The following is a 10,084-nucleotide window of genomic DNA, read 5'->3' as shown; positions in this document are numbered from 1 at the left end:
GCACCCGTTCTGTGAAATTAGTTCGGTTTGTATAACATTTTCAGTTTCATTTTATTTATATTGTAGTTTCATTTCAGCACGACTAATGTTTCATTTTGTTTTAAACTACAGTTTCATTCGACATTGTATGTACAATAGTCTTATTACAATGTGACTTGTTATTGAATATCATATTATACACTGTAGTCTTATTACAACACCACTAAATTATAATTCTAATTCAACTACGATTTTATTTTACAATATATACTCTAATATGTCAAATTGTTATTCCGTTTCATTTTATATACACTATAGTTTAATTTAAAAACAACGAAAGTTTCATTTTGATATAACTATAGTTTCATATTACAATAAACACTCAATATGTGAGACATGTATGTTATTCGGCTTTTTTTATACATAATGTAGTTTCATTTCAGCAAAACTAAAGTAACATTTCAATCCAACTACAATTCTATTTGACAATATACACTCAATATGTGAGACATGCCATTCAGTTTCATTTATAGACATACTGCAGTTTCATTTCAACCACAACCAAATTATCATTTCAATTCAATTACAGTTTCATTTGCAATATTTGCGAGACAAAGTATTCAGTTTAATTTGAAATACACATTAGTTTCATCTTATTATAAACGCATAAAAAATAAGATATTTGTTAAAATTTAACAGTGGTCGATTCTTTAATTAAAGACACGATGCCATTTTCGGAACGTGGCCACTAAACTGTGTGGGACCAAGGTCCACGTATAAAAACCGCCTTTGCACACCATCGATCTTGCATTATATAGTGGCCTATAATTCCCTAACATAAAAGCATTGGTAATTAAAAAAAGGAACGTACGGGGACGTAATTGTCATTATTAATTATCAATATGGGTGGTAGTGTAGTTGGCTAGCATATAGGTGTCATAGCTTCTGAGTGATCCTGAGGTCAAGAGGCGAGCCCTCACATCCCATATTCCGCAAGTGGTTTTTCACCTCGCCGTGAGCTAGTAGTACAAAATTAAAGGACGAAAAATAGTGTTTCCGTTTGGGATTTGAACCCAGGTCTCTAGAGTGAGAGCTGAGTATCCTAACCAACATGACTACAACAAATTCATTATTCCACTATGTCATCATTTGAATATCGACAAAATTTTACAGTGGACCATCCACACAGCTGTGTGGACCATTTTCCAAAACGATGTCGTTTCTTTTAATGAAAAGAAACCGCACCCGTTCTGTGAAATTAGTTCGGTTTGTATAACATTTTCAATTTCATTTTATTTATATTGTAGTTTCATTTCAGCACAACTAATGTTTCATTTTGTTTAAACTACAGTTTCATTCGACATTGTATGTACAATAGTCTTATTACAATGTGACTTGTTATTGAATATCATATTATACTCACTGTAGTCTTATTACAACACCACTAAAAATTATAATTCTAATTCAACTACGATTTTATTTTACAATATATACTCTAATATGTCAAATTGTTATTCCGTTTCATTTTATATACACTATAGTTTTAATTTAAAACAAAAAAGTTTCATTTTGATATAACTATAGTTTCATATTACAATATAACACTCAATATGTGAGACATGTATGTTATTCGGTTTCTTTTTATACATACTGTAGTTTCATTTCTGCAAAACTAAAGTAACATTTCAATCCAACTACAATTCTATTTGACAATATACACTCAATGTGAGACATGCCATTCAGTTTCATTTTAGACATACTGCAGTTTCGTTTCAACACAACCAAATTATCATTTCAATTCAATTACAGTTTCATTTGCAATATTTGCGAGACAAAGTATTCAGTTTAATTTGAAATACACATTAGTTTCATCTTATTATAAACGCATAAAAAATATGAGATTTGTTAAAATTAACGGTGGTCGATTCTTAATTAAAGACACGATGCCATTTTCGGAACGTGGTCCACTAAACTGTGTGGACCAAGGTCCACGGTATAAAAACCGCCTTTGCACACCATCGATCTTGCATTATCTAGTGGCCTATAATTTCCTAAAATAAAAGCATTGGTAATTAAAAAAAGGAACGTACGGGGACGTAATTGTCATTATTAATTATCAATATGGGTGGTAGTGTAGTTGGCTAGCATGTAGGTGTCATAGCTTTTGAGTGATCCTGAGATCGAGAGGCCGAGCCCCTCACATCCATATTCCGCAAGTGGTTTTTCACCTCGCCGTGAACTAGTAGTACAAAATTAAAGAACAAAAATAATGTTTCCGTTGCTGGGATTTGAACCCAAGTCTCTCGGTGAGAGCCGAGTATCCTAACCAACTAGACTACAACAGATTCATTTTTCCATTATGTCATCATTTGAATATCGACAAAATTTTACAGTGGACCATTATCCACACAGCTGTGTGGACCATTTTCCAAAACGATGTCGTTTCTTTTAATGAAAAGAAACCGCACCCGTTCTGTGAAATTAGTTCGGTTTGTATAACATTTTCAATTTCATTTTATTTATATTGTAGTTTCATTTCAGCACAACTAATGTTTCATTTTGTTTAAACTACAGTTTCATTCGACATTGTATGTACAATAGTCTTATTACAATGTGACTTGTTATTGAATATCATATTATACTCACTAGTCTTATTACAACACCACTAAATTATAATTCTAATTCAACTACGATTTTAATTTACAATATACACTCAATATGTCAAATTGTTATTCTGTTTCATTTTATATACACTATAGTTTCATTTAAAAAACAACTAAAGTTTCATTTTGATATAACTATAGTTTCATATTACAATATAACACTCAATATGTGAGACATGTATGTTATTCGGTTTCTTTTTATACATACTGTAGTTTCATTTCAGCAAAACTAAAGTAACATTTCAATCCAACTACAATTCTATTTGACAATATACACTCAATATGTGAGACATGCCATTCAGTTTCATTTTAGACATACTGCAGTTTCGTTTCAACACAACCAAATTATCATTTCAATTCAATTACAGTTTCATTTGCAATATTTGCGAGACAAAGTATTCAGTTTAATTTGAAATACACATTAGTTTCATCTTATTATAAACGCATAAAAAATATGATATTTGTTAAAATTTAACGTGGTCGATTCTTTAATTAAAGACACGATGCCATTTTCGGAACGTGGCCACTAAACTGTGTGGACCAAGATCCACGGTATAAAAACCGCCTTTGCACACCATCGATCTTGCATTATATAGTGGCCTATAATTCCCTAACATAAAAGCATTGGTAATTAAAAAAGGAACGTACGGGGACGTAATTGTCATTATTAATTATCAATATGGGTGGTAGTGTAGTTGGCTAGCATGTAGGTGTCATAGCTTTGAGTGATCCTGAGGTCGAGAGGCCGAGCCCCTCACATCTCATATTCCGCAAGTGGTTTTCACCTCGCCGTGAGCTAGTAGTACAAAATTAAAGGACGAAAAATAGTGTTTCCGTTACTGGAATTTGAACCCAAGTCTCTAGAGTGAGAGCTGAGTATCCTAACCAACATGACTACAACAAATTCATTATTCCACTATGTCATCATTTGAATATCGACAAAATTTAACAGTGGACCATTATCCACACAGCTGTGTGGACCATTTTCCAAAACGATGTCGTTTCTTTTAATGAAAAGAAACTGCACCCGTTCTGTGAAATTAGTTCGGTTTGTATAACATTTTCAGTTTCATTTTATTTATATTGTAGTTTCATTTCAGCACGACTAATGTTTCATTTTGTTTAAACTACAGTTTCATTCGACATTGTATGTACAATAGTCTTATTACAATGTGACTTGTTATTGAATATCATATTATACTCACTGTAGTCTTATTACAACACCACTAAATTATAATTCTAATTCAACTACGATTTTATTTTACAATATATACTCTAATATGTCAAATTGTTATTCCGTTTCATTTTATATACACTATAGTTTAATTTAAAAACAACGAAAGTTTCATTTTGATATAACTATAGTTTCATATTACAATATAACACTCAATATGTGAGACATGTATGTTATTCGGCTTCTTTTTATACATAATGTAGTTTCATTTCAGCAAAACTAAAGTAACATTTCAATCCAACTACAATTCTATTTGACAATATACACTCAATATGTGAGACATGCCATTCAGTTTCATTTTAGACATACTGCAGTTTCATTTCACCACAACCAAATTATCATTTCAATTCAATTACAGTTTCATTTGCAATATTTGCGAGACAAAGTATTCAGTTTAATTTGAAATACACATTAGTTTCATCTTATTATAAACGCATAAAAAATAAGATATTTGTTAAAATTTAACAGTGGTCGATTCTTTAATTAAAGACACGATGCCATTTTCGGAACGTGGCCGACTAAACTGTGTGGACCAAGATCCACAGTATAAAAACCGCCTTTGCACACCATCGATCTTGCATTATATAGTGGCCTATAATTCCCTAACATAAAAGCATTGGTAATTAAAAAAAGGAACGCACGGGGACGTAATTGTCATTATTAATTATCAATATAGGGTGGTAGTGTAGTTGGCTAGCATATAGGTGTCATAGCTTCTGAGTGATCCTGAGGTCAAGAGGCCGAGCCCCTCACATCTCATATTCCGCAAGTGGTTTTCACCTCGCCGTGAGCTAGTAGTACAAAATTAAAGGACGAAAAAATAGTGTTTCCGTTACTGGGATTTGAACCCAGGTCTCTAGAGTGAGAGCTGAGTATCCTAACCAACATGACTACAACAAATTCATTATTCCACTATGTCATCATTTGAATATCGACAAAATTTTACAGTGGACCATTATCCACACAGCTGTGTGGACCATTTTCCAAAACGATGTCGTTTCTTTTAATGAAAAGAAACCGCACCCGTTCTGTGAAATTAGTTCGGTTTGTATAACATTTTCAATTTCATTTTATTTATATTGTAGTTTCATTTCAGCACAACTAATGTTTCATTTTGTTTAAACTACAGTTTCATTCGACATTGTATGTACAATAGTCTTATTACAATGTGACTTGTTATTGAATATCATATTATACTCACTGTAGTCTTATTACAACACCACTAAATTATAATTCTAATTCAACTACGATTTTATTTTACAATATATACTCTAATATGTCAAATTGTTATTCCGTTTCATTTTATATACACTATAGTTTAATTTAAAAACAACGAAAGTTTCATTTTGATATAACTATAGTTTCATATTACAATATAACACTCAATATGTGAGACATGTATGTTATTCGGTTTCTTTTTATACATACTGTAGTTTCATTTCTGCAAAACTAAAGTAACATTTCAATCCAACTACAATTCTATTTGACAATATACACTCAATATGTGAGACATGCCATTCAGTTTCATTTTAGACATACTGCAGTTTCGTTTCAACACAACCAAATTATCATTTCAATTCAATTACAGTTTCATTTGCAATATTTGCGAGACAAAGTATTCAGTTTAATTTGAAATACACATTAGTTTCATCTTATTATAAACGCATAAAAAATATGAGATTTGTTAAAAATGTAACGGTGGTCGATTCTCTAATTAAAGACACGATGCCATTTTCGGAACGTGGTCCACTAAACTGTGTGGACCAAGGTCCACGGTATAAAAACCGCCTTTGCACACCATCGATCTTGCATTATCTAGTGGCCTATAATTTCCTAAAATAAAAGCATTGGTAATTAAAAAAAGGAACGTACGGGGACGTAATTGTCATTATTAATTATCAATATGTGGTGGTAGTGTAGTTGGCTAGCATGTAGGTGTCATAGCTTTTGAGTGATCCTGAGATCGAGAGGCCGAGCCCCTCACATCCCATATTCCGCAAGTGGTTTTTCACCTCGCCGTGAACTAGTAGTACAAAATTAAAGAACAAAAAATAATGTTTCCGTTGCTGGGATTTGAACCCAAGTCTCTCGGGTGAGAGCCGAGTATCCTAACCAACTAGACTACAACAGATTCATTTTTCCATTATGTCATCATTTGAATATCGACAAAATTTTACAGTGGACCATTATCCACACAGCTGTGTGGACCATTTTCCAAAACGATGTCGTTTCTTTTAAAGAAAAGAAACCGCACCCGTTCTGTGAAATTAGTTCGGTTTGTATAACATTTTCAATTTCATTTTATTTATATTGTAGTTTCATTTCAGCACAACTAATGTTTCATTTTGTTTAAACTACAGTTTCATTCGACATTGTATGTACAATAGTCTTATTACAATGTGACTTGTTATTGAATATCATATTATACTCACTATAGTCTTATTACAACACCACTAAATTATAATTCTAATTCAACTACGATTTTAATTTACAATATACACTCAAATATGTCAAATTGTTATTCTGTTTCATTTTATATACACTATAGTTTCATTTAAAAACAACTAAAGTTTCATTTTGATATAACTATAGTTTCATATTACAATATAACACTCAATATGTGAGACATGTATGTTATTCGGTTTCTTTTTATACATACTGTAGTTTCATTTCTGCAAAACTAAAGTAACATTTCAATCCAACTACAATTCTATTTGACAATATACACTCAATATGTGAGACATGCCATTCAGTTTCATTTTAGACATACTGCAGTTTCATTTCACCACAACCAAATTATCATTTCAATTCAATTACAGTTTCATTTGCAATATTTGCGAGACAAAGTATTCAGTTTAATTTGAAATACACATTAGTTTCATCTTATTATAAACGCATAAAAAATAAGATATTTGTTAAAATTTAACAGTGGTCGATTCTTTAATTAAAGACACGATGCCATTTTCGGAACGTGGCCGACTAAACTGTGTGGACCAAGATCCACGGTATAAAAACCGCCTTTGCACACCATCGATCTTGCATTATATAGTGGCCTATAATTCCCTAACATAAAAGCATTGGTAATTAAAAAAAGGAACGCACGGGGACGTAATTGTCATTATTAATTATCAATATAGGGTGGTAGTGTAGTTGGCTAGCATATAGGTGTCATAGCTTCTGAGTGATCCTGAGGTCGAGAGGCCGAGCCCCTCACATCTCATATTCCGCAAGTGGTTTTCACCTCGCCGTGAGCTAGTAGTACAAAATTAAAGGACGAAAAATAGTGTTTCCGTTACTGGAATTTGAACCCAAGTCTCTAGAGTGAGAGCTGAGTATCCTAACCAACATGACTACAACAAATTCATTATTCCACTATGTCATCATTTGAATATCGACAAAATTTAACAGTGGACCATTATCCACACAGCTGTGTGGACCATTTTCCAAAACGATGTCGTTTCTTTTAATGAAAAGAAACTGCACCCGTTCTGTGAAATTAGTTCGGTTTGTATAACATTTTCAGTTTCATTTTATTTATATTGTAGTTTCATTTCAGCACGACTAATGTTTCATTTTGTTTAAACTACAGTTTCATTCGACATTGTATGTACAATAGTCTTATTACAATGTGACTTGTTATTGAATATCATATTATACTCACTGTAGTCTTATTACAACACCACTAAATTATAATTCTAATTCAACTACGATTTTATTTTACAATATATACTCTAATATGTCAAATTGTTATTCCGTTTCATTTTATATACACTATAGTTTAATTTAAAAACAACGAAAGTTTCATTTTGATATAACTATAGTTTCATATTACAATATAACACTCAATATGTGAGACATGTATGTTATTCGGCTTCTTTTTATACATAATGTAGTTTCATTTCAGCAAACTAAAGTAACATTTCAATCCAACTACAATTCTATTTGACAATATACACTCAATATGTGAGACATGCCATTCAGTTTCATTTTAGACATACTGCAGTTTCATTTCACCACAACCAAATTATCATTTCAATTCAATTACAGTTTCATTTGCAATATTTGCGAGACAAAGTATTCAGTTTAATTTGAAATACACATTAGTTTCATCTTATTATAAACGCATAAAAAATAAGATATTTGTTAAAATTTAACAGTGGTCGATTCTTTAATTAAAGACACGATGCCATTTTCGGAACGTGGCCGACTAAACTGTGTGGACCAAGATCCACAGTATAAAAACCGCCTTTGCACACCATCGATCTTGCATTATATAGTGGCCTATAATTCCCTAACATAAAAGCATTGGTAATTAAAAAAAGGAACGCACGGGGACGTAATTGTCATTATTAATTATCAATATAGGGTGGTAGTGTAGTTGGCTAGCATATAGGTGTCATAGCTTCTGAGTGATCCTGAGGTCAAGAGGCCGAGCCCCTCACATCTCATATTCCGCAAGTGGTTTTCACCTCGCCGTGAGCTAGTAGTACAAAATTAAAGGACGAAAAATAGTGTTTCCGTTACTGGGATTTGAACCCAGGTCTCTAGAGTGAGAGCTGAGTATCCTAACCAACATGACTACAACAAATTCATTATTCCACTATGTCATCATTTGAATATCGACAAAATTTTACAGTGGACCATTATCCACACAGCTGTGTGGACCATTTTCCAAAACGATGTCGTTTCTTTTAATGAAAAGAAACCGCACCCGTTCTGTGAAATTAGTTCGGTTTGTATAACATTTTCAATTTCATTTTATTTATATTGTAGTTTCATTTCAGCACAACTAATGTTTCATTTTGTTTAAACTACAGTTTCATTCGACATTGTATGTACAATAGTCTTATTACAATGTGACTTGTTATTGAATATCATATTATACTCACTGTAGTCTTATTACAACACCACTAAATTATAATTCTAATTCAACTACGATTTTATTTTACAATATATACTCTAATATGTCAAATTGTTATTCCGTTTCATTTTATATACACTATAGTTTAATTTAAAAACAACGAAAGTTTCATTTTGATATAACTATAGTTTCATATTACAATATAACACTCAATATGTGAGACATGTATGTTATTCGGTTTCTTTTTATACATACTGTAGTTTCATTTCTGCAAAACTAAAGTAACATTTCAATCCAACTACAATTCTATTTGACAATATACACTCAATATGTGAGACATGCCATTCAGTTTCATTTTAGACATACTGCAGTTTCGTTTCAACACAACCAAATTATCATTTCAATTCAATTACAGTTTCATTTGCAATATTTGCGAGACAAAGTATTCAGTTTAATTTGAAATACACATTAGTTTCATCTTATTATAAACGCATAAAAAATATGAGATTTGTTAAAATTTAACGGTGGTCGATTCTCTAATTAAAGACACGATGCCATTTTCGGAACGTGGTCCACTAAACTGTGTGGACCAAGGTCCACGGTATAAAAACCGCCTTTGCACACCATCGATCTTGCATTATCTAGTGGCCTATAATTTCCTAAAATAAAAGCATTGGTAATTAAAAAAAGGAACGTACGGGGACGTAATTGTCATTATTAATTATCAATATGTGGTGGTAGTGTAGTTGGCTAGCATGTAGGTGTCATAGCTTTTGAGTGATCCTGAGATCGAGAGGCCGAGCCCCTCACATCCCATATTCCGCAAGTGGTTTTTCACCTCGCCGTGAACTAGTAGTACAAAATTAAAGAACAAAAAATAATGTTTCCGTTGCTGGGATTTGAACCCAAGTCTCTCGGGTGAGAGCCGAGTATCCTAACCAACTAGACTACAACAGATTCATTTTTCCATTATGTCATCATTTGAATATCGACAAAATTTTACAGTGGACCATTATCCACACAGCTGTGTGGACCATTTTCCAAAACGATGTCGTTTCTTTTAAAGAAAAGAAACCGCACCCGTTCTGTGAAATTAGTTCGGTTTGTATAACATTTTCAATTTCATTTTATTTATATTGTAGTTTCATTTCAGCACAACTAATGTTTCATTTTGTTTAAACTACAGTTTCATTCGACATTGTATGTACAATAGTCTTATTACAATGTGACTTGTTATTGAATATCATATTATACTCACTATAGTCTTATTACAACACCACTAAATTATAATTCTAATTCAACTACGATTTTAATTTACAATATACACTCAAATATGTCAAATTGTTA

At 32.0% G+C, this 10,084-nt stretch overlaps 2 non-coding genes across 2 annotated transcripts; both read right to left on the bottom strand.

Annotated features, from left to right (window-relative positions):
- Window positions 1–5,934: 5,934 nt before the first annotated feature.
- TRNAE-CUC lies at window positions 5,935–6,007 on the bottom strand. The gene has a single exon. It is a non-coding gene; the product is annotated as a tRNA-Glu (tRNA).
- Window positions 6,008–9,621: 3,614 nt separating this feature from the next.
- On the bottom strand, window positions 9,622–9,694 carry TRNAE-CUC. Its single transcript has one exon. It is a non-coding gene; the product is annotated as a tRNA-Glu (tRNA).
- Between the last annotated feature and the right edge of the window lie 390 nt (window positions 9,695–10,084).

Source organism: Ipomoea nil, unplaced genomic scaffold, assembly GCF_001879475.1.
Source record: "Ipomoea nil cultivar Tokyo-kokei standard unplaced genomic scaffold, Asagao_1.1 scaffold1900, whole genome shotgun sequence".
Lineage (NCBI taxonomy): Eukaryota > Viridiplantae > Streptophyta > Magnoliopsida > Solanales > Convolvulaceae > Ipomoea > Ipomoea nil.
Note: the sequence above shows the minus strand (reverse complement) of the source record. Positions and strands in the feature narration are given on the sequence as shown.